The sequence below is a fragment of the Saccopteryx leptura genome, chromosome 1 (assembly GCF_036850995.1).
Source record: "Saccopteryx leptura isolate mSacLep1 chromosome 1, mSacLep1_pri_phased_curated, whole genome shotgun sequence".
Classification (NCBI taxonomy): Eukaryota; Metazoa; Chordata; class Mammalia; order Chiroptera; family Emballonuridae; genus Saccopteryx; species Saccopteryx leptura.
This window is the reverse complement of record NC_089503.1, coordinates 328,249,050-328,269,454: the sequence shown is the minus strand read 5'-3', so window position 1 is coordinate 328,269,454 and position 20,405 is coordinate 328,249,050. Positions and strand designations below refer to the sequence as shown.

At 42.0% G+C, this 20,405-nt stretch overlaps 1 protein-coding gene across 3 annotated transcripts in view; it reads left to right on the top strand.

The window, feature by feature from the left end:
- Window positions 1-20,405, top strand: part of KLHL32 (kelch like family member 32) — a 241,751-nt gene that overhangs the window by 102,187 nt on the left and 119,159 nt on the right. The gene's annotated exons all lie outside the window — the stretch shown is intronic.

Sequence of the window (20,405 nt, the reverse complement as noted above, 5' to 3'; positions counted from 1 at the left end):
GAATATAAGAGCCGTATCAATGTACAGCTATCACAGCAAATCAAAGCAAAACTGCATAAAGACAATATGAATTCAAATCCGAAGCTTCATGGTTCTTACCTAGTTTGATGTTAGTGAAACAATTATTATAACACAGATAACCTTTCATTTATGTTATTTTTGAATTGAGATATAAATGACATATAACATTAACTATATCTAATAGATTTAGATTTAGGCATACAACATAATAATTTGATATTTGTATATACTGCAAAATGATTACTACAATAAGTTTAGTTACACAGTTTTTTTCCTTGTGATGAGGACTTTTAATTCTACACTATTAGCATCTTTTAAATACACAATACAGTATTGTTAACTATAGTCACCATGCTGTAAATGACATCCCCAGGACTTACTTATCTTGTCCCTGCAAGTTTATACCTTTGACCCACTTCACCCATTTTGCTTGCCACCCCCCGTTTTTATTTCAGAAATACTCAACTAAATCAATGTAGACACAGACTGGATGTTTATCTTCTTTTATCAAATTTGGTTCTTTAATTCCATTTCATCCAACTATAAGATGCTCAGGGTCTTCTGTGCAAAAACCAGGGCCCCTTCTTTTGACAAGTTCACATCCTGATGGGAGAAAGAGGCATATTCAGAATTATATGCCCTTACTGTGATGGGGGGTAAAGTAGAAACAGAATGTAAGACACAGTGTGGACAAGAGGGAGACTGTGGTCAACTAGGGTTGTCAGTGCACAACGTCACAGAGGAGGTGGTGGGATCTGTTGAAGAAAGTGGGAGTTCACTCTTCCACTGAATTTTCTTCTCAGGCTTATTAAAGTGTCTGACATTGTCCATTCTCTTTTTGAGAGCTAGTAGAGTTTGAGAAATGTCTCATAGGATAATTGAGGCAACTCAGGCAGCTGAAATGAAAATCCTGTAGTACTTAGGAAGGGAGAATCACCCGTCAGGTAGCAAGTGCAGAGGGGAGCAGAAGGAGATGGGAAGCAGGTTTCGTGTCTGCCCAGCCGGAGGTCATGCTTTAGGAAGTGAGGGAGACAGTTACTGTTCACTGTGTTGCTGACGCATATTCCTAGTGAGGTGAATAAATAATGTGTCTGCTGCCTTTTGGTTTAGAGACGTATAAACAGACGCCCGCTCTAAATTGCATTGTGTATATTTCTCTCTTCACATCCGAATTACAGAGACCCCTGCATTTGCTCGTCTCTAAAGCACGATTGATAACCCACACAGCTCACGCTTCACTGGTGTGTAATGGGGATGAAATAGCAAATATTGTTTTTTTGATAAAGCTACCCAAGAAAATGGTTTCTGTACTTAGCTTCATTAACAATGTTTTAAGCTCAGAAGCTTGAATCATTTGTAAACAAAAGGGTACAAAAACTGCCGAGAAGGCTGAGGTAAAACACATGTGCAGATCTAAGGGGCTGCCTTCCTGTTTGCGTTGATTGCTCTGGGATTTCTTTCACAACATATATCCACGTAGCCTGAGGCAGAAAGGTCTAGGAAGCACGAGCTGAAAATGGCAGGAGGGGAGCCGACTTCTGGAAGGGTAAAAGCTGACTGGGGAGAGGAAAGAAGTTTGCAGTAGGGCAGCCATACCCCATTGCCCTCGAGTCACAGGCTCATGACCGCATTTATGAGGAGAAAGCCACATGAGACTATTTGGGTAGTTGGTGTTAATGCTTAAAAAAGTAAAAGCAAGTCCTAGGGCCAGACCTGGAGTTGTATTTATTCTGTCCAGTGAATCATTCTTGACATGCACATCCCCCGAAGGAAGACAAGCCTGCAGCTTCTGGTAATAACTCAGCTGTTCGGACTGTGCACTGCGGGAACAGGCAGTGGACTGACATTTCAGAGAGCACCTTCTGCAAGAGCCAGGGCACTGCCCTGAGCACTTCTGTGCTGTTTCACCTAATCCCGACAGCACTGTGGAGTGCAGTGAGCTCATCATAAAGATGACAAGCCCGGGAAGGTGCAGTGAATGACAGAGCATTCTCCCAGTGTATCCTGACCCAATGAGTCAAACCCAGTCCTTTTAATATCAAAGCCATTGTTCTTTCTTAATGCCCTATTCCATTAAGAAAATGTTATGTCATGTTTGTGATACTTTGGTGAAGAAGGTGGGAACTTTTTAGACATTTTAGAGAGTGTACTCTTTTGATATTTCTCTCAACCTGGGCACCTTTCCAACACTCAGTTCACAAGCACTATGGGTTGCTGTTCTTATACTCTGTGTAGGATGATTTGCTGCAGAGTGGAAGTTAATATTGTGTTTTGTGGACAACATATATAGCAGTTTGATTTCTTTCTCTCCCTCTTTTTTTTATTGATTTTGGGGGGGGAGAGAGAGAGAGAGAGAAAGAGAAAGAGATTGAGTTATTGTTCCACTTATTTATGCATTCATTGGTTGATTCTTGTATGTGTCCTGACTGGGGATAAATCCTGTAACCTTGCATAAATTGAGATGACACTCTAACCAACTGAACTACCTGTCCAGGGCTGGCAGTTTGTCTTCTTAAACATCAAAATGACTTTACAAATAATAAATCTGTTTTCCCTTTGAGACATGAGGACACAGATCATGGCAAAATGTGAAACTGTAGTATACTTAGGAAATGCAAAAAGTTGCTTTCTCTTACTATGGAATTAAAATGAACATTAAGCAGAGTTTGGAATACAGAAGTGTGAGTCAAGTCATAGTTTTTCAATTCCTTGATATTTACTATTGTGAACAGTGGATGGTACACTTGTAAAAATCAGATAATATTTTACCTACCTAGAGCTATTTCTATTGACAGTTGATTATACCTTTAGTCAGTTGTAGTAAGCACAGTATACAGTATGAGTGTTTTAAGTGTCTGGAGTTTGTTGCTGTCTTGGGAGAGAAATGAGAAGTATAGAGTGGGCGTGATGTGAATGAATGTCGCCAAGTGTAACAAGATGTGTGCATGCTCCTCCCGCACATTGCTCTCAAGCCTAGCCTTTCTAAAATTGGTCACAAGTTTCATCCAAGAAATTTTAAAGAAAAAGCGAACTTTTCCCCTAGCGCTAATACATCTTCTGAAAATGCTCTCATATCAAGGGACTTACAACAGGGCTGAGAAAGCACGCACTCTGCCTTTGCACTAATTAGAGACAAGCCCTGTCTGTGGGCACCCCCATGTGGGACACAGCTTGAGCAGAGCCAGGAGTGCATCGCAGCCGCCCTCTCCCCCCCGGGGCCCTCACACAGCCACGCATAGCAGAACCAGCCTTGGAGGGCAGGCAGCTCTGCCAGCCTCCTAGTGAGCTGGGTCGAAAGCAAAGGGTGTGATGCAAACTGTCACTGGGCAGATCTGCCTTAGGGAGAAAAGTGATCCTGAAAACACCCACAAGCTCTCACTTACAGTGTGGGCAAGAAGACCCTGTTACCCTTGCCGCCCTCAGATGCCTCATTTTCTTTCTTTTTTTTTCTTTTAATCTTTCTTAAGTGAGAAGCGGAAAGGCAGAATGACCGACTCCCACATGTGCCCTTACTGGGATCCACCCAGCAAGCTCCCTATGGGGCGATGCTCTGCCCATCTGGGGTGTTGCTCTGTTGCTTGGCAACCGAGCTATTTTTAGCACTTGAGGCAAGACTGTGGAGCCATCATCAGCACCTGGGGCCAACTTGATACAACCGAGCCATGGCTGCAGGAGAGGAAGAGAGAAGGGAGAGGGGGAGGAGTGGAGAAGCAGATGAGTGCTTCTTTTCTGTGCCTTGACTTGGAATCCAACCCAGACATCCACATAGTAGCCAACACTCTACCACTAAGCCAACTGGCCAGGGCCTCACTTCACTTTGTAACTCTGGCAAAGAATTAATTTGTGTTTGAGAGCAGTCCTGAGTAGAAAAGGTGTGAGAAGGAAGGGGTAAAAATGGGTTCTGATGTAGATGATGCCTGGTAGGAGAAATCTCCATCCAACCTAGGCAACAGGTCAGCCACCCAAGAGCAAGCAGGCATTGCTAAGACAGCCCAGCTAGATCATGTGAAGCAGTTCAACTGAGACCCTTTTATAAGCAGAAGAGCACTGCTCTGAAAGCAGAAGGACCTCCAGCCCCAAAAGTCTTGGGATAAACCTTTAGGAATTTGAGTGCCTGGACCCCAAATGGAAGCCAGTGGACTGAGAACCACAATGAAGTTCACTGTTTAGCATCTGGCTGTGATGATGTCAAGGAAGATAGACTATATACCAGGTTCTGTGCTAAATCCTTCCGTATTAAACCTAGTTAGTTTCTTCTTACTTCTCAGGGAACTGTCTTACTCTTCTGTCTCTTTAGTCTGATAGATTCCAGAAACCCAGAATAGGAAACAACAATGTACCAAATGATAGTGACACTCGTAGTCCTCTTTAAAATTCTCCACCTCTAGGGACTGCTAATTTTGTCAGCTATGACCAGCTGTGTCATCTCTGTGTAGCCGAAGAAAAACGGTTCTTTGATACCTCTCTTTCCTTGCTTTTCATTAATCCAATTACCCCAGCCCCTGGCATCTCCACATCAGGGAAGAGCCGATTGCTGTGGGGACACACATCCTAATTACCTTTCCCCGACCCAGAGAATGCTTTAGCACCATCTTCACCGGGGTATGTTGTGTAACCATTAGTATTACTGTTGACAAGTCTTTGGAAATCTAGACAAGTTTAATAGTCTGTTAAGTGAAAACAACCTTTTTTTACTTTTTTTTTTTTTTAGCTATAGTAGTAGTCATGTATAAACACTCATGTAATCCAAAACTAAAGGAAATTGTCCCTTAATTTTCACGGTTCTACGTGCTAAAGTTTTTCTTCCTAATTCTCAGTTGATTCCCGAATGCATTCACATGGTTTTTTAAAATCAAGTGCTGATAGGGCATATACTGTAACATTACATTTCAGTGATCATTGAAATTGTATTTATTCTCCAGAGCAGAAGACTTTCCTCTTGAGACCAGCGTATCAGGCCTGGCTGCAGAGTGGCAGGAATCTTAATTAGAACTGCCTTCCTGTGGACCATCCCTTCAGGGATAGATGTGTCAGTTTTCATGGGGAAAAAGTCCCCATCAGATTTACTTATAAACATCACCTGGTTGAAATAAATGGTCGACATGAAACAAATCTGGAAGAAAATTGTCTTTAATGCTTTTGTTGGGAGCAGTGTGAAGACTAGACACTGGTTTAAATATTTTAGCTGCAGAACCCTTTCTCCACCAGGCAATACCCACAGGGTCCTAGCGGAAGGCTCCCGACGCACCTGCACCATGCCCTAGGCCCGTGATGGTGAACCTATGACACACATGTCAGCCCTGACACGCATAGCCATTTTCGATGACACATGGCCGCATACCAGAGAAGTATAGGGCCGCATGCCGAGAAGGACGTTTCATCCTCAGCTCCTGCACGGCCAGGTGCAGTAGCCGGGGATAAAACATTTGCTGTAGTGTAGACACTCTGTGCCGGAGGTCTGTAGGCCAAAACAACAGAACTCCAGCACAGAGCGTCTAGTTCTGGGACTTCCGGTTAGGCCATTTTTCTCGAAGTGACACACCGCCCGAGTTATGCTCGTTTTTTTTTTTGGCAAATTTTGACACACCAAGCTCAAAAGATTGCCCATCACTGCCCTAAGCTCTAGAGGGAACAGTTTAAAATCTACATTCTGAAGAAGAATATTTAGAATTGTTCAGAAAGTGATCATTTTCTCCTCACCTTAATTTTTATTTATTTATTTATTTATTTATTTTTATTTTTTTTCATTTTTCTGAAGCTGGAAACAGGGAGAGACAGTCAGACAGACTCCCGCATGCACCCGACCGGGATCCACCCGGCACGCCCACCAGGGGGCGACGCTCTGCCCACCAGGGGGCGATGCTCTGCCCATCCTGGGCGTCGCCATGTTGCGACCAGAGCCACTCTAGCGCCTGGGGCAGAGGCCAAGGAGCCATCCCCAGCGCCCGGGCCATCCTTGCTCCAATGGAGCCTCGGCTGCGGGAGGGGAAGAGAGAGACAGAGAGGAAAGCGCGGCGGAGGGGTGGAGAAGCAAATGGGCGCCTCTCCTGTGTGCCCTGGCCGGGAATCGAACCCGGGTCCTCCGCACGCTAGGCCGACGCTCTACCGCTGAGCCAACCAGCCAGGGCCATTTTTTTATTTTTTTATTTTTCTGAAGCTGGAAACAGGGAGAGACAGTCAGACAGACTCCCGCATGCCCCCGACCGGGATCCACCTGGCACGCCCACCAGGGGCGATGCTCTGCCCACCAGGGGGCGATGCTCTGCCCCTCCGGGGTGTCGCTCTGCCGCGACCAGAGCCACTCTAGCACCTGGGGCAGAGGCCAAGGAGCCATCCCCAGCGCCCGGGCCATCTTTGCCCCAATGGAGCCTTGGCTGCGCGAGGAGAAGAGAGAGATAGAGAGAAAGGGGGGGTGGAGAAGCAAATGGACGCTTCTCCTATGTGCCCTGGCCGGGAATCGAACCCGGGTCCCCCGCACGCCAGGCCAATGCTCTACCACTGAGCCAACCGGCCAGGGCCCTCACCTTAATTCTTGTCAGAGATGTGCCAGAGTCCATAGCTGGATTGTTAACCCAGAAAGCGTGAAGGGTGAAACAAAGGGAGGAAGTTTGTCTCCATCTGTGATTTTCTGCTTTCTTGCATCTTTTGAAGCTACATTATTTGCCTTTGGAGAGATTTTTTCTTTTATCTGTGGGTTTTTAAACAAACAAGCAAGCAGATGTGTCTGCTTGCTGTTTTAGGGGGAAGATGTTCTACGTCCCTAAGCGTGGTTTTATAAAAAGTGTTGGCTAACTTGACAGACAAGAACCACATAGAAGAATTCTTGGAAGAATTTTTATGGCTTCCAAGATGTCAAGTATAATAAGCCTTGACATGGTTTGGTGGTCAAAAGTGGTAAGGCTGGGGACATAGTCATTTATTGTGAAAAAAATGAAAAGGGAGATTTTAGAGGTCCAGGTCCACAGTGACCCCTCGGAAGCTTGCTTTTCTCACAGGAGGACCCAAGAACAACTCCACCACACTCAAAGCCCGTTTGTTGCTCAGAAGCTTGCTTTTCTCACAGGAGGACCCAAGAACAACTCCACCACACTCAAAGCCCGCTTGTTGCTCATGAAGAACAGTTTTCTTAGACTGTGTGAAATCATGTGGGCAGGGCTCCCACCAGGAGAGCAGGATGTGTTCTGACAGTCTCTGCTTTGTAACTAGCCTGTTCTCCCTTATTGAATCTACGTGTGCTGTCTGGTCACAATTTACTCAGGGTGTTGTTTATACTTCAGGAATTATAAGGCCATTTGCTTAACAATTCGACGTCTGAAATGTCTCTGTGGGATGAAGTTAATGGCCGCACTTCTGACATCAGCTTTCCAATTTGGTAATAAATTCGATATTTTAACTAAAAAAATATTTTCTGGGTTTTTCCTAATAATCTGCAAGACTCCCAAGCAGGCCCACAGTGGCTTGAGAGGGAAAGTAGAGGCGATGGGCTTTGGCATTTATTCTGGTTGGGGTGGGGCTGGAGGGTTTTCCACAAAGGCGGGACTTGTGTGGGTTGCACTTCCCACCAGCACCAAGGGAGGAAGTGCCTGGACTTACCTGCACTTTTCACCAGGTTTGGGGTGAGCAGGGAAGAGGGAAAGGTGGGGCTTAAAAGCTGTCAGTAGTCAAACATCAAAAATGGAGTCAGACTCTATTCCAGGGGTCCCCAAACTTTTTACACAGGGGGGCCAGTTCACTGTCCCTCAGACTGTTGGAGGGCCGTACTATAAAAAAAAAACTATGAACAAATCCCTATGCACACTGCACATATCTTATTTTAAAGTAAAACAAAACGGGAACAAATACAATATTTAAAATAAAGAACAAGTAAATTTAAATCAACAAACTGACCAGTATTTCAATGGGAACTATGCTCCTCTCACTGACCACCAATGAAAGAGGTGCCCCTTCCAGAAGTGCAGCGGGGGCCGGATAAATGGCCTCAGGGGGCCGCATGCGGCCCGTGGGCTATAGTTTGGGGACACCTGCTCTATTCCATGAGTCTAGTAGCCTACTTGAATAATAGTCACATTTCAGGCAGATATTTTTCCTTTTGAACTTTGTGAAACTCAGTCACTTAATGAAAACGAATGTATTTGAACGGTATTCTTTCAGCATTTATAATCTTTCTTGGCATTAATTCTGGGCCACGGTGCTTGAGCTTGTGTCTACAGAACATGCACACTGATAACATTGTGGGGGCCTCTGACTATCTGAGATCATAGTAGATGGCAAGGGTGGGTGTGGCCCCTCTGTCTTATAACCTTGTATAAATCTCCATTCAAATGAGATGGAGTTGCCTTTCTTTCCTCCATTCTCAACTCTGCTACCTCCCAACCCCAACCTACTGCCAGTATAGGGGATAGAGAGAGAAGTACTTCCTGTATACCCTTAATAATGGTTTATTGTCATAAGTGGGGTAATAAACAATCAGTCCTTTCCTCGCTGACCTCCTCCAAAGTAGAAAGGGCTAACATCCTGCAATTCAAAATAGTAGGTCAACCTACTTAGGTAACTCAGGGTGGATGGTGCACTTGTTTTCTTGGATGTCTCAGTAGAAAGTTCTGTGGCCAAGCATTTTCATTTTATGGTGCCCATGTGGGATTTTTCCTTTGCTGTGTTGGATGAGCCATTTGCTCAGTAACTCCTGTTTTGGAATAGTTCTAAACAGAAATCACTACAATTTTGTTCTTTCTTGATCATGGAATTTCTGAGGGTCGTTCGCCCTCAATCATTCTTTAAGGAAATTCTGACCTTTCCTGCAGGTACTCCATCAAATCACCTCTGAATAGAGCGAGATGAACAGTTTATTTAGTGGACAATCTTGATTAGCTCCTTCATTTGGTAAGAAAATGTCAGCCTCTTGATGGCTACTTAAAGTACATGAATTTTTCCCTCTTCAGTATAAAAGGGTGATTACATTCCTGCCTCAGCCTGTTTGCTGGAGAGTTCTCACTAAAAGTTCATTGGAGAGAAATTGCACATAGTGGATTCCCAGAAGATAGGCAGTCTGTCCATCTGGCTTGATGGTTCTCAACCTCATCTATTAGATCTTAATGTAAAAGGACCACCTTTACTATCCTGAAGTAAAATTTTTAGATAATATAACCTCACTCAATTACTCTAACCATCGATAAGAATGCCTTAAGTATATACAAAGAACAAACATAAGGAGAAAAGTTACAATAAAAGTAATTTGTATTTCAGTATGCACGTGCTTGGACAGAACCCCTTCAGAAGACAATAAAATGGTCACCTCTCTACCCCTGCAGGTAGACCGGCCATGCCCTGCCTCGGACAGCTGCATGCTGGTGCAGACTGAGACATGAATGTTTCGCTGGAAACTGAGATACCACAAAGCATGTCCTAGGTGACACAGCTTTCTAAAATACTGAACAACTCTTAGTAAAATTACACACAGAACAAGACAATAGTCTCCTCATGTTTTTTATTGTGGTAGTTGTGCTGAAAAATTTATTGTATCTTGAGACAAAACAAAAAAAAATTGTGTTTATATATAAAACACATAAATAATGAGATTCTGGGTTTATATTTTTATTTTTTTTTATTTTTCTAAAGTTGGAAATGGGGAGGCAGTCAGACAGACTCCCGCATGTGCCCGACCGGGATCCACCCGGCATGCCCACCAGAGGGCGATGCTCTGCCCATCCGGGGTGTTGCTCTGTTGCAACCAGAGCCATTCTAGTGCCTGAGGCAGAGGCCACAGAGCCATCCTCAGCGCCTGGGCCAACTTTGCTCCAATGGAGCCTTGGCTGCAGGAGGGGAAGAGAGAGACAGAGAGGAAGGAGAGGGGGAGGGGTGAAGAAGCAGATGGGCACTTCTCCTGTGTGCCCTGGCCGGGAATTGAACCCGGGACTCCTGCATACCAGGCTGACGCTCTACCACTGAGCCAACCGGCCAGGCCGGGTTTAAATTTTTATAAACAAATTTTTTACTATATGCATGGCCAGAAGGGCATTTAAATGTGCAGGATATGGGCACTTCTTTCTGGTTGGTGACTTTCCCATACACTGCATAACATCTAGCATCCCTGGCTGCTGCCCTGTAAATGCCAGTCGTGTGCCCACTTCTGGGACAACCGAATATACCTGCACAAATTTCCAAATTGCTCCCTAGAAGGTTGTACTGCCGTTATTAAAACCCACTGCTCAGCTATTCTAAATGTTATACCCAGATCAAGATAGAAAACCAGAAAACAGAATGTCTGGGTTTTAAACATCTCTTGATTAACTTTTACTTTTTATGCAGTTTTCTATAAAATGCACTTTTGATGGTATTGAAAGTATAGTCATTCAGTGAAACTCTTAATGTCTGCAGGAAAATTTTCATTAGATTTCAGAGCCTGGAGAAGCCAGCTAGGATTATTTTAGTATTGATTTTTTTTCTAATCTTGTATTAGGTCTCATTTCCTTTTTCATGTTGATGCTGGGGAACTTAGAGGCACATTTGTGGCTCACTTTTAATAGCTGTGAGGATATACAGTATTTACATATATGTGTAACTTACATATATATGTAAATATGTATTATATATACATATATATATATCCTCTCCTAACCTTATATTACTTTTTGTTTCCTGTTTTCTTTAGCTTGAGATACTTATGTTCCTAAGTTTTAAATACTTGTATTGATGCCTCAAATGAGATAGAGGATAAGTAAATCAATAAAGTGAATAAAGAGGTTTGGGACTGCTGTCTGAAAGTTTATGGAATCCCAGGAGTACTTAAATGTATTTTGTAGGCATGAATAAAATACTATATCCATTAGTTCTGCCTATAAGAATTTAATGTCTCCAAATTCCTAAGTTGTTCTATAAATAAACCATTCCACTTGCTTTCTAAATTTTTTCCATTCTTGTTTCTAGCACTAAAGATAATGGTCTAGCAAATTCGGTAAAAATAAATTACATTTTTTATCTTTGAAAATGAAAAAAAATCACTCACGTGTTCATACAACATAAACAAGAATAAAAGCAATATTCATCCAAATTCTCACGCTTTCTATATTATCTGTCTGGTTTTTCCTGCTCTTTTCCCATATGCATAAGTAATTATATATAGGTTTTTCAGCTATCATTTACTTTAGTTTGTTTCTTTTCTAGAATTAAGAAAATGTACATTTATCCATAAATGCATAGTATGTAAATAACATCATGCTATTATAATCCAGTTTTTCCCTTTAATTTGGATTATTTTAAGTAAATGCAGAGACCTGGAATTACTTGATCAAGAGAAGAAACCTTTTTGTGAGTGCAGGAATTGCCTTCTGAAAGAGTTTTACAGTAGTTGCTGTTGTACAGTATATTTTTTAAACAACTTTCCTTAAAATAGAATTCTTGAGCCCTCTGCTGGGAGCATTTAGTACTTGTATGAAGTAGTATTATATATGGGCATTTTACAATTCTAAATAGAATATCTTTTAGAAAGAAACCCAATTGATAGCAAAATATATGGTCTTTATGGTTAATTTCAAGATTAGGAAACATAACAGGTCAAACAGATTTTTTGAGTAGATATGTATTTCAAGTAGATATCCATTTGAGTAAAATAATGGTGTGAACATTCCAACAAAGGACTAATTCCAATGCATTGAGTGTCCTTTGTGAATATCTTTTATTTCCTTTGTGTGTTTTACAAAAAAACATCCATTTATAGCTTACTCTCAAATTGAGATTCATTAATTCATAATATTTCATGAGCACCTGTGTGTGTTAGGACCTTCTAGAAGTTAGGGATGTATTGATGAGGGAAAGTGCACTGGGAGTGTTTCCTCGGAGTGATTGTAACTGCTAGACCAATATACCTTTGCATTTGTTGGAAATGGATAATTCAGGGGTCTGAATTATTTGTGAATTGAGCATGATTAAGTACCTGAGGATGTTCGGTGCTCCAAAATTGCACCAGTTTTGGTAAGAAAATGAGTAATTGAGCCTTAGTACTTTGTAGAGTACTTCCAGAAAAATTAGCAGATTAATTTGCATTTTACTCCACAGGGAGTTAAAATAGCCGTTTGATATATGGTAATGGAATAGATATAGCTCCTGGAAAATTTGTCATAGCCATACATCCTTATGCTAGCATGTATATGTAAGGGTAAAAACAGTTTGGCATGGCCCAAAGAATACATAGCCAGTGATTTAGGGGGAAACAAGCTTGCTTCCAGCCTGTGGCAACTCGGGAAGATTATTGGTGAGTCCCATAGTAGGTCTCCACTCTGCTGATTACTGCTGGAAAAAGTCACTATTTTCACTTCAAGTTCATTATCCTAAATCTCAGAAGGTTCTCATTCTTGCAGGCAATGCTCATTTGTTTCCCTAGTAAGTTTGCTTTCCTCCTCTCCCTGATAAACTTCTTGTTACTTCCCTCTTCTCAAACCCTACCCTCCTCCCACACCCTATCTCCAGTACACACACCACAAGTAAAACTCACCTTCCATTGAGAAAACAGATGTAGACAGAAAGATCGACTGTCACCATCAAGTCCCCAGGCCTCCCTGCTCTCCGCACTCACTTTGTATTACCATCCTTTAAGGAGGAGGGGGTTCAGCTCTGGTCTGACTCCCTCTGACCCTGTCAAACGTCACTCCTGTGATCCTTGCTTCTGTCTCTTCTGTCATCAGTGTGCCCTTCTCTACTGGAATATTCCTACCAGTATATAAACGTGCTCTATTGCTTATCTTTCAATTTTTTTTCTTGTTCTTATATTCTGCATCAGGTACCATTTATTTCTCTGCTTTCCTTCACAGCAGAACTGATGAAGAGTTACATAAATGTAGTCACTTTTATTCATTTTTCCACACACTTTTCCCCTCATCAAGTCTGGAGACTTCCATCTTCAGCATTCCACTGAAACTGGTTCTTGACTGTCGTAGATAGTGCTAACCCAATTAAATAATGTCATTGTGACCTCTTTGCTTCATTCAGCACAGCCTGCCTGCTTCTCCAGTGCAGGCTTTCCCTCCTGGCCTTGGTGACACCACGCTCTGTGGGCTCTGACTCCGCGCCCCGCCAGCGCCCTTCCTCATCATTCCTTTCCAGGGTCTTCACTTGCTTCTTCCCCCATCTAAGCTCTGAATTCGTTCTGTACCAGGATCCTCCTGTTTAGTCTAACTAGCTTCCTTGGGAGTGTCATCCAGACCTTTATTATTTGGCACTGTCTTTCTTTCTTCTTCTTTTTTCTTTGTGTGTGTGTGTGTGTGTGTGTGTGTGTGTGTGTGTGTGAAAGAGAGAGGGACAGAGAGACAGGAAGGGAGAGCGATGAGAAGCATTAATTCTTCATTGTGGCACCTTAGTTGTTCATTGATTGCTTTCTCATATGTGCCTTGGCCCGGGGGCTACAGCAGACTGAGTGACCTCTTACTTAAGCCAGCAACCTTGGGCTTAAGCTGGTGAGCCTTGCTCAAATCAGATGAGCCCGCGTTCAAGCCAGTGACCTCGGAATTTCAAAGCTGGATCCTCCACGTCCCAGTCCGATGCTCTATTGACTGCGCCACTGCCGGGTTAGGCTTTCTTTTTTCTTTTTTAAAGTGCAATCTTATGCTATTGATCCCCACCCTCCACCTACCCTCCAGAACAGGGATCAGCAAACTTTTCCTGTGAAGGGCCAGGCAGTAGATAATCGAGGCTCTGTGGGGCACACAAAGCTCTCACCACTACTCAACTCTGTGGTTGTATCATGAAAACACCCAGAGACAAGTATGTAAATGAACGAACATGGCTGTGTTCCAATCAAAATTATTTATGGATACTAAAATTTGAATTTCATCTTTTTCACATATCACAACATATTACTTATCTTTTGGGATTTTCCCAAATACTTAAACAAGTAAAAACCATACTTGTACTTTAGCACTTAAAAAAAGAATTACTTAGGAATAAATCTAACAATTTAAGAATAAGATCTACATGAGGAAAATCATTATACTCTGATAGAGGAAATCAAAGAACTAAATAAATTGAGAAATTTTTTACATTCCTTGATAGGAAGACTCAATATTGTTAAGTTCTTCCCTACTTGATCACTGCAGTCCTAACCGTAGACCCAGTAAGTTATTTAGTGGATACCAACAAACTGAATCTAAAGTTTATGGAGAAGAAAAATCTAGAGTAGGCAACACAATTTTGAAAAAGAAGAACAGTGTTAAAGGACTGACACATACTGACTTCTAGGCTTACAATAAAGCAACAGTAATCAAGACAGTGTGGTATTGAAAGAGTACACAGTCAATCGATGGAAAAGAGTCGAGAGCTCAGAAATAGACCTACATAAACTTTGTCAACTGATCTTTGACTAAGGAAGAAAGTCTGTACAACGGAGCAAAGAGAGTGTTTTAACAAATGGTTCTGTAACAACTGAACATCCTCATGCAAAAAAAAAAAAAAAGACCCAAAACTCAAAATGGATCACATACCCATTGTGAAATGCAAAATTATGAAACTCCTAAAAGATAACATAGGAGAAAATCTAAATAAACTTGAGTATGGTGATGACTTTTTAAATGTAATATTAGAGTCATAAAAATGTATCATTTATCAAATAAATAAATGATAAGCTAAAATTCATTAAAATTAAAAACTGCTCTTCAAATTTCAATGCCAACAAAATGGTACTACAAACCACAGACTGGGAGAAAATATATTCAAAAGACATATCTTACAAAACTAAACATTCTTATTGTGTAATCCAGCAATTACACTCCTTGGTATTTACCCAAAGGAGTTGAAAATTTAATATCCACACAAAAACCTACACATGAATGTGTATGATAACCTTATACATAATTTCCAAAATTTGAAAGCAATCAGTATGGTTTTTTTAGAGATGAATAGATAAACTGTGGTACATTTAAACAATGAAATATTATTTGACAATAAAAATAAATGAGTTATCAAGCTACAAAAAGACATAAAGGAAACTTAAATGTGTATTACCAAATAAAAGAAGCCCATCTGAAAAGTTTACGTACTTGGGATTCCAACTACATGACATTCTAGAAAAGGCAAAACTAAGGATATAGTAGAAAGATCAGTCGTTGTCAGAAGTTGGGGAAAGGAGTTCTAGGGCAGTGAAACTAATCTGTATGATACTATAACGCTGAGTATGTGGCAATCTACATTCATCCAAACTGCACCTCCGAAGTGAACCCTAATGTACGTTGTGGACTTTGGGTGATAATAATGTGTTAAGATTGGCACACTGAGTGTGACAAAGGTACCGCTCTGGTGGGGGATGTTGGTAATGGGGAAGGTTATGCACGGGTGTGGGCAGGAGGGATATGGATTCCATGTACTTTCGGCTCAAGTTATTGTGAACCTAGAAGTGCTCTAAAAATTTAAGTATATTGATTAAAAAAATGACAAAAATTTTTCAAGTGCAAGTAAATCAGTTTTCTTAAACCATTCTTAGTTTGTAGGCCATCAGAAATACGTGATGGGAGAGTTTGAGCTGGAGCTCAGTGTGCCAGCTGGACTCGTATCTTTCTGTCTACGTGGTATCTCTATTTGGAGGGCGAATGGGCGTCACAGACCTCACATGTCCCGGGTGGAGCTCTGGCTCCTTTCTGGAAACCTGTTTCTTCCTTTGTTTTACTTTTTTCACTTAAAGGTACCACAGCCTAACTGCTTAGCTGAAACCTAGACTGTGAGTACCACGCACTCAGGAAACTCGAGGTCATATCCACAGTACCTCGAAAGGTTTCTGGAACACCCTGCAGGCACTCAAAAAAGATTTGCCATATATGGGTGAATTTCTCTGCCTCTGGTTTCTTCATTTGCCACACGGTGATGTTTACCTTGCGGGAGTGACGAGTGGGGATAAGTGTTAAGGAGAGATAATATATATGAAATTACCTCACATGCACCTGGCGTGTGGTAGGCGGTGTATAAACACTGGAAGTAGGAGTCCCTGTCTGTGAGTAGATTTATGTTTTCCTGGAACTAACAACAACCACAATAATAATAGCAACTACATTTTTTTAAACCTATAAAATGTGCCAGACACTATTCTATGAATTACCTGGGTTATCTCATTTTATCCTTATGTAGACCCTATGAAAGTAGGTAGTAGTCATCCATTTTATACCAAGATACTAAAAACAAACATGTCGGTGACTAGCCCAGGTTCCTGCAGTAGACCCTAGCACCATATACTTTTACCTCCATTCCTTATAAAGCAAGTGCAGTGGTACCTTGACACACGAGCACTTCAAATCACAAGCAATTTGAGACTCATGGGATTTTTTGATTTAAGTCACGAGCAGATATTTGAATCAATGAGCTTCTGCCACCTTCCACTAGAAGGCCAGCCAAACTTTCTGAAAGGGAGGAAGAAACAAACTTCCATGGAAAGGTTTTTGTTGAAATGGCCTCTAAGTGAAAGCGAGGAAAGTGTGGCGAAAAAGCCAAAAGTCGATGAAGAAAATGATGATGATTAAGCAAAGTAAAAAAATAGCAATTAGGCCCTGGCCGGTTGGCTCAGCGGTAGAGCGTCGGCCTGGCATGCGGGGGACCCGGGTTCGATTCCCGGCCAGGGCACATAGGAGAAGTGCCCATTTGCTTCTCCACCCCCCCCCTCCTTCCTCTCTGTCTCTCTCTTCCCCTCCCGCAGCCGAGGCTCCATTGGAGCAAAGATGGCCCGGGCGCTGGGGATGGCTCCTTGGCCTCTGCCCCAGGTGCTAGAGTGGCTCTGGTCGCTGCAGAGCAACGCCCAGAGGGGCAGAGCATCGCCCCCTGGTGGGCAGAGCATCGCCCCTGTTGGGCGTGCCGGGTGGATCCCGGTCGGGCGCATGCGGGAGTCTGTCTGACTATCTCTCCCCGTTTCCAGCTTCAGAGAAATACAAAAAAAAAAAAAAAAGCAATTAAATTAAATTTTGCAATTGAATGTAGTGTTAAGTGTGTAGAGAGTAAGTTATGTTAAGTGACGGCACACAAAATGAAAAATCTCCTCTGCCAGTCTCCTCCCCCTTCTCCAGTATCCTCGCCTGACCTTGAAGGTAAATACACTTCATAAACCAGTTTATTTCTTTACATTCTCTTTTATTATGTTTGTGTGTGTGTATATATATTTGTTATTTATAAAGTACATTTTCTTATTTAAAAGCATATAAAACAAAAAATTTGTGTGGTTTTTGGGGACCAGAACAGATTAATTATATTCCCATTAATTTAAATGGAGAAATTAGATTTGACACACAAACAAATTTAGTCATGAGCTGGCCATGAAATGAATTAATCTCGTGTGTCAAGGTACCACTGTACAAGGAATTCCCCCCAATGTACATGGAATCGGATTTCATATGAAGAGTTATTTCATAGCTTCCTCCCATGAATTGAAGCTTTCCCAGCCAAGCACGCCTACAGCATAGTGTCCACCACTACCTTAGCATGAGTTGCACCACAGTGGAATCATTCTGTTTGGCTCTTTGCTCTGTCTGTGCTCAGCATGTAGTAGCCAACTATAAATGAACACTAGCCTCGGCCCTATTCATTCTTTTGGAGACCTTCCATCTTTGGATGTATTTTAAAGTAATGTCTCTTTCTTCTTTGGTCATGCTAGCACTGTAAGAAATTAGGTCTGTGAGGAGAAGCCGTTCATTAATAAAGCTCTATGAGAGGAAAACTTCCATGCTCATCACACTTGGAAGAGCATTAGTTATAAAATAACTCTTAATAATTAATTTGGCTTTTTTAAAAGACCTGTAATGACCATCATGTTTCATTATATATAATTGCTGGGACTGCTTCTTTCTTTTGAAGTTAGAAACCATCAAAAATTTGTTTTAGCCTGACCAGGCAGTGGCGCAGTGGAGTGTTGGACTGGGATGCGGAGGACCCAGGTTCAAGACCCCGATGTCGTCAGCTTGAGTGCGGGCTCATCTGGTTTGAGTAAAGTTCACCAGCTTGGACCCAAGGTTGCTGGCTCGTGCAAGGGGTTACTCAGTCTGCTGAAGGCCCGTGGTCAAGGCACATATGAGAAAGCAATCAATGAACAACTAAGGTGTCGCAGTGAAAAACTGATGATTGATGCTTCTCATCTCTCTCCTTTTCTGTCTGTCCCTATCTATCGCTCTCTCTGACTCTCTCTCTGTCTCTGTAAAAAAAAACAAACCCAAAAAACTACTTTCTCAAGTGATGGAGCCATTCTTAAGGTAATGTAAGTATAGATACTTTATCTTTACATGTTGCTAAATAATATATTTTGTTAACTTAAACATAATGAAGAAAACTATGTTGGAAATAACTGCTGACTGAACTATTGCTCTCAGGGCTTTGAGTGTCTAAAGCACGTTAATAGAGAAGCTTAAAAAAGTAGGGTTTGCTGATACAATGTGAAAGAAGCAGGTTTCTTCATGTGAAGAATTATGAAACTTCAGTGAAATGAGGCATCCCCTGACGAGTGCTCCGACAGCACCCTCTGGCAATTGCTATCTTCACATCAGTTATACCACAGCTAATAATTCCATTTGACTTCTTTCATTTCTCTACTCAAGCTAGAGTATTTACTCCATTATTCTTCTGCGTACCCTACATTAGGAAAGGAAGAACTGATTTCAGCAGCAACATCTATAGGCTGGAAAATCCTTTAAATTGCATGAATGATAATAAAGGAAATGTTTGCAGGACAGCATGTTGCTTTCCTGGTAGTGTAATGTTAGCGTCCTGATCTGGTCTAAGGTTTCTTCCTAGCATCTTAGAGGAGGGGAGCCTTCTGCAACCTGAAGATGATCTTAGAAATTTCAAATGAACGAAATGCTTCTGTGTAAACGTGGGAAGGAAAATAATAGCATCTCAAAGTGATTTCTACACCTTTCTTTTCTTCTTACTATAATATTTTGTTTTACCATTGATTTTTTTAATGTTCTTTAAAAATATTCTGAAAATCAGGCTCTGGCTGGTTGGCTCAGTGGTACAGCGTCGGCCTGGCGTGCAGAAGTCCCGGGTTTGATTCCCGGCCAGGGCACACAGGAGAAGCGCCTATCTGCTTCTCCACCCCTCCCCCTCTCCTTCCTCTCTGTCTCTCTCTTCCCCTCCCGCAGCCAAGGCTCCATTGGAGCAAAGATGGCCCGGGCGCTGGGGATGGCTTCTTGGCCTCTGCCCCAGGCGCTAGAGTGGCTCTGGTCGCTGCAGAGCGACGCCCTGGAGGGGCAGAGCATCGCCCCCTGGTGGGCAGAGCGTCGCCCCCTGGTGGGCGTGCCGGGTGGATCCTGGTCGGGCACATGCGGGAGTCTGTCTCTCCCCGTTTCCAGCTTCAGAAAAATACAAAAAAAAAAAAAAAATTCTGAACAAATCTGCTTTCTTTTTTTCGTATTCTAGTAGATGAAAAAACTGGTTGCTTTTTTATGAATTGAAAATAAATTAGTAATTTTAAATATTTGATATTGAGATCCTTTAGAAATTTGTACAAGGGTCCTTACTATGTTTGGAAGAAAGCCACCTGGCAAAGTTTGTAACTTAAGAAATCAATAATCAGTTCCTTTGCCCATTTTTTTTTACCCCCATGTTTATTGCAGCATTATTCACAATAGCCAAGATCTGGAAACAGCCCAAGTGTCCATCAGTAGATGAGTGGATAAAAAAGCAGTGGTACATATATACAATGGAATATTGCATGGCTGTGAAAAATAAGGAAATCCTCCTTTTTGTGATGGCATGGATGGACCTAGAGATTATTATGCTAAGTGAAATAAGCCAAGTAGAGAAAGACAAATGTCATGTGATCTCACTTATATGTGGAATCTAATGAACAAGGTGAACTGAGGAATGGAATAGAGGCAGAGGCAGGGTCACACAGAGCAGAGGGACAACTGTCAGAGGGAAGGAGGATGAGGGGATGGGATCAGAGAAGATGAAGGGATTAGTGAAATTATATATACATAACACATAGATACAGATAACAGGACAGCAAATCCCAGAGGGAAGAGGGGAGGGAGTTAGGACGAGGGGGACTAGGGCATGTAATGGGGTGCATGTGGTTGTGGGGTGAGGGTGTTATATTGAGTAGGACACTTGAATCCATGTTAACACAATAAATTAAAATTAACAAAAAAAATAGAGAAGAAATCAATAATCAAATCACCAATTTATTACCTATTACACTGAACCCAATGGTTACCTTTATTTGGAAATATTACAACTGTTCATTGAAATATGTCTTTTGTGTCCCTTTACTTAACACCTTCGATTAGATAATCCTTGATGAGGATTAGCGTGTGACCAGGCCTCCCCTATGAAGGCTTTTGACATCTTCTAACATTTCCCTCCGAAGTGTATTTTTCAAACCTGTGAATTTTTGTAAATATAAATAATTCTCGAGGTGCTCTTCCAGGATG